Source organism: Aquarana catesbeiana, linkage group LG03 (assembly GCF_042186555.1).
Source record: "Aquarana catesbeiana isolate 2022-GZ linkage group LG03, ASM4218655v1, whole genome shotgun sequence".
Lineage (NCBI taxonomy): Eukaryota > Metazoa > Chordata > Amphibia > Anura > Ranidae > Aquarana > Aquarana catesbeiana.
This window is the reverse complement of record NC_133326.1, coordinates 676,653,733-676,659,001: the sequence shown is the minus strand read 5'-3', so window position 1 is coordinate 676,659,001 and position 5,269 is coordinate 676,653,733. Positions and strand designations below refer to the sequence as shown.

General features: G+C 41.6%; 3 non-coding genes across 3 annotated transcripts; 2 read left to right on the top strand and 1 right to left on the bottom strand.

Moving 5' to 3' along the window:
• The first annotated feature begins 1,274 nt into the window (after positions 1–1,274).
• On the top strand, positions 1,275–1,346 carry TRNAW-CCA (transfer RNA tryptophan (anticodon CCA)). Its single transcript has one exon. It is a non-coding gene; the product is annotated as a tRNA-Trp (tRNA).
• Positions 1,347–3,662: 2,316 nt separating this feature from the next.
• Positions 3,663–3,744, bottom strand: TRNAS-GCU (transfer RNA serine (anticodon GCU)). Its single transcript has one exon. It is a non-coding gene; the product is annotated as a tRNA-Ser (tRNA).
• A 537-nt stretch (positions 3,745–4,281) lies between these two features.
• TRNAW-CCA (transfer RNA tryptophan (anticodon CCA)) lies at positions 4,282–4,353 on the top strand. The gene has a single exon. It is a non-coding gene; the product is annotated as a tRNA-Trp (tRNA).
• The last annotated feature ends 916 nt before the right edge of the window (positions 4,354–5,269 follow it).

Here is a 5,269-nt window from a genome sequence, read left to right as displayed (position 1 = left end):
ACACACCCTTTAAATTACAGCCTTGGCAGTTGCCTTAAGGCTGAATGGGGTATTATGGAACAGTACCTTGTTCATCGTCAGTCTCAGCAACAGCGGTGCTTATTTGGCAGTGGAATATTCTTTTTCTTTTACAGTTGGCTTGGCTACTACTACTGGCCAATTTCTATTAAAACTTTGTCAAGAATTAAGAGACCACAGATGATACAGCAGTAAAAAGAAACTGGCAAGCAGCAGAACATTTTTAATGAACAAGACTAGGCCCACATTTACTAGAGAAACTGGGGTGGAGGAACTTGACTGGCCTGCACAGAGTCCTGACCTCAGCCCAATAGAACACCATTGGGATGAATTCGAGCGGACACTGTGAGCCAGGCCTTCTTGTCCAACATCAGTGCCTGACCTCACAAATGCTCTTCTGGAAGAATGGTCAAACATTCCCATAGACACACTCCTAAACCTTGTGGACAGTCTTCCCTTCCCAGAAGAGTTGAAGCTGTTATAGCTGCAAAGGTTGAGCCAACTCAATATTGAACCCTATCGACTAAGATTGGGATGCCATTAAAGTTCATGTGCATGGAAAAAAGGCAGGCGCCCCAATACATTTGGCAATATAGTGTATGTGTATGCTTGTTGGAAAGGGGTTATATGATATTTCTTTAACTGAAAACATACTTAATTTATCTCAATAACATTCTGTGGCACAGGAACAAGAGAAACCAAGCTGACTAGTATGGGATTCAAACCCATGTGTGCAGAGCAGTTTAGTTTTTACATTTTTTAAAATTTTTTTAAAGTTAAAATTGGCAATTAATTTTGAAAATAGGTTTCTAGAAATGTATGACATTCTATTGTGCATAGGTGTACGCGCATACACCAAGAGAAGACTAGGAAAGGAAAGCATTGTCTGGTATCCTGTCACTATAGAGACTGAAAGCAATCTTATTTGATATTATGGAGGAGGAGGTCACTGAGCTACTACCTCTAGGGAATTGGAGAAAACACAAAGGTGGACAGAAAAATATTATTACAGCGTAAATAAAAACAGCTTCAAGAATTTATATAGCTTGTATGGAGACCTAACCTTGGGGTTTTTAGGACTGTGTATTAACCAGTCAGGGTTTGTTGGGTTTTTCATGAATTATTAATGAGTATATACCAGTGTGCATGTTCAAACTATTGGAAGTGTTTCTAAATACCACTAGTCTACATAACAAGTGTCGTCTTGAGGGGCAAGGACAGACAGTATAATAAACAATAAAGATCATCTTACATATGACTCTGTGGCGCAACAGTAGCGCGTCTGACTCCAGATCAGAAGGTTGCGTGTTCAAATCACGTCAGGGTCAACTGGCTTTTCATAAGCCACTATTTCTTGAAATTTGTTTTAAAAGTGGCAAACTTTATTCTGCATGAAAGCATACAGCTATGTGACTATGTTATTGGAATGAAAAATACATAACCTGTAGGGCTAGTTTACATGTGTGCAACTGCTTTTTCATGAGCTCTCATTGATCTGTATGGGGCCAAAAATGTCACCCCGAAGGAAGCACCTGTACCTGTTTTCAAGTCGCATGGAAGCACTTTCCATAGGTGTGAACAGACTAAGTAGACAATAATGGGATTCCCCTTGTCTTGTGTTGCCACTCAATAGCTGAACGTGACAATTGGTATAGGTTTGACTGGGAACTGAAGCAATCAAACCCACAATTCTCCAACAATTGGGATGGGTAGCCAGTGTTCCTTTTCTGTTTGGGCTGATTTTTGTACCCTGTTATAGGTGCTTTGGTGTTCTACTTTAACTGGCTCAGTGTCTTGCCTCCAGTTATTAGTCATTCACCTACAGTGATTTTTTTTTCTTTTTAAGGTCTTAACAACTGTAAAAAGCACCCACATTCTAATACCCCACCTTTACTACCAGCTGTACAAAGTAAGAAAATCGCACCTACGATGACCTGGTAACAGGAGCAAGGATCTTGATGGATGGAAGATGATTAAGATAAGAGCTTACCATGGGTTGTTCAAACCAGCTGTTATACAGCTTTAGCTGGCTGGACAAAGAGCTTGCATACATTACGATGCATTCTGTGAGCTGTGGAGCGGCCAGTGATTATTTGGCACCTCTGGACTGCCACTCCAGAAGCACATACTCCATAGGCTTTCAAGACCAACCCTGGCCCACAGCCCAGACCACAGCAGCCCCCACCGCAGACAGAAAAGGCATGAAGTTCAGGGAGCTTGGTGAGAGTCCTTCCCCCTAAGGCTCCACCGTCGCTCCCATCACTCTTTCCAATTTCACGTTCGGGTAGATACTAACCACCCCCCACCAGCAAAAGGGGAGTAAGCGTTCTCTTCCTGAATAACTGTCCATAGTTAGAGCTACCACAATCCAGCCCAGAAGGCCAGGGACCCAACCCTCCGGCCAGACCAAGATGCAGCACCCATTCTCACCAGGAGCACCCTTCCAGACGGCTCAGACTCAACCATTGGCCAGTCCCCAGTTCTCTCTCTCTCTCTCTCTCTCTCTCTCTCTATCTCTCTCTCTCTCTCTCTCTCTCTCTCTCTCTCTCTCTCTCTCTCTCTCTCTCTCTCTCTCTCTCTCTCTCTCTCTCTCTCTCTCTCTCTCTCTCTCTCTCTCTCTCTCTCTCTCTCGATAAGAGCACCTCACCACCATCAATTCGGCAGGCTTGATGATGTCACGGTCAAGCCCCGCCAAACAGTGTCGTCAGGGTAACAGGTGCTCTCAGGGGAACTGTTGCATTAAGCAGTTGATTATTATTTTTGTTCCTTAGGTTCACACCCATGCATTTTGCAGTGCGTTTTCAGTTTTGCACAAATGCACTACAGTCCATTTACCATGATTTTGTATGGGTCATGTTCACATCTGTGCGTTTTCAGCTAGTGTGTTTTTTGGGAAGGGTCAGGGACTTTTTTTGCCTGCAGCAGGTTGCATTTTTGGTTCCATAGACTTTAATGGTAATGCAGCAGAAATGCATAAAAAACGCTTGTGTTTTTTATGTGTTTCCACTGTGTTTTTGCTGGCTTCTCCTGCATCATGCCTGTTGTCATAACAGGCACCTCTCAAAAATGCGAAAAGCATTAAAAACGCTTGTCAAAAAAATGCAAAATGCCTTGGGAAAACACATCAATCGCAGCCTCCATAGGTATGAACCTAACTTTATGCTTATGCAATTAATATTGGGCTGCATGCAACTCTTGAGCTATGGGGACTTGAACAGGTGGTGACATATAGACTTGGGCATCTGTTACAGTAGAGGTTAGGAGACCTGGTTGTTATTTTTATTAACCTCTAATAGGTCACATCCTGCTCAAGATAAGACGTCTGCATGCAATGAGTGAATGAGTGGCGTTTTTATACACAATTGCGTGTTTTTTATATTGGTGGGGCACTGTGGTTAAGTATGATTTTTTTAATAGCAATTGAAATTTGACAATTACATTTTGTACTAATAAACACATTATTCTGTCCAATATGAAGTCATTTCTGCCATGGTGAGTAACTACTTGTAGACAGGGTCTCCCATACCCAGGTTCTTTATCATTTTGTTCCTGTTTTTCCGATTGGTAAACATATTGACATACAAGCAAGCTGTTATATGGTAACATAGAATCAGAAGATCAAATAGGAACAAAACATTCCCTGTCGACGAGGATGGGATTCGAACCCACGCGTGCAGAGCACAATGGATTAGCAGTCCATCGCCTTAACCACTCGGCCACCTCGTCAAGGTGATAGGCAGCACCAAAATTTTAGAACTTTTTTAAAGTAAAAAACTGACAAGGGATAATTCCTTTCTGGAAACTAATGATTTCTTTTTCTGTGTGGTCACATTCACAAATATCCAAAGAGGAGAAGCATGTAGGCAAGGAAATCGTTGTCTGAGATCTTGTATTTCTAGAGACAGAAACCAATTTTGTCCGAGGTTATGGAGGAGGATGTCACCAAACTACTACCTCCTGCTCCTCTAAAGCATTAGGAGAAAAGGGTTAAAAATATTACAGTATAAAAAAAGTTAGCTTCAAGAATTTACATAGCTTGTATAGAGATCCAACCGAAAACCTTGAAGAAATTAGTACTGTGCTAACCAGCCAGAGTTTGCTGGGTTTTTCATAAACTATGAAATAAAGTTACAAACAACTATAAATAAGTACCACTGGAAGCTCTTTGAATTGCTGCTTGTCTACATAACAAATGTTCTCTTTAAGAGCAAGGACAGAGGGCATGATAAATGTCTTCAAATAATGTGCATAAAGTTACCATGTGACTCTGTGGCGCAACGGTAGCGCGTCTGACTCCAGATCAGAAGGTTGCGTGTTCAAATCACGTCAGGGTCATCAGTTTTTTTTTATTATACAGCTTCTAAATAATTTTTTTTAAATCTAATTTATTGTACCAATTCTCCAAACAGAGAAGATGCATTAATCATGAATCATGCATCTCTATTTTTAGCACAGGCTTGGGTATTTAGAGCGGACACAGCTTCATCTTGCCCACAAATGTACACATTGCACAGTTTACTTTGTTAGGTGAACAGTCTCTGTTCCTTTAGTAAATTACCATAGTGTAAAACTACAGATGCTTTACTCATAAACCCACCTTTGGTGTTCGAACATCACTGTAGGTCTGGAAGTTAAGGCCACATGCACACTAGACACTTTGGCCATCTTTTCTAGATGCCTTTCCTCCTGGCAGTGGAGTTTTGGCAGGAGGAATGCTTGATGCTTGTAATCGCGCGTAACACATTTAAGCGCGTCCAGTTCTTTGGCGTTAATTAATTTAATTGGCCAGGATAATTTATTCTGGCCATTTAAACAAATTACCACTCAAGTGCACAATGCACCTAATGTTATCATGCATTCTGGTGAGTTTAGGCGTGTCAGGCATTTTTTTTCTGCCAAAATACCACTGTTTCTGGACACATAAGCAATGGGTATTTTTTTTTCTGCCTCTAAATGCCCCTGCCTCTAAATTCCTTTAAAAGCCTAGGTGTGCATGGACACATAGGGGTTTATTTACTAAAGTTGGAGGGTGCAAAATCAGGCTCACTTCTGCATAGGAACCAATCAGCTTCCAGGTATTATTGTCAAAGCTTAATTGAACAAGCTGACGATAGAAGCTGATTGGCTACCATGCACAGCTGCACCATATTCTGAGTGCTCCAGCTTTAGAACAGTAAATCTACCCCATAGGCTAACAGGCAGTGGCCTTTAGAGGCAGAAAAAACCCCACTAGGCACCGCTAAGAGCAGCA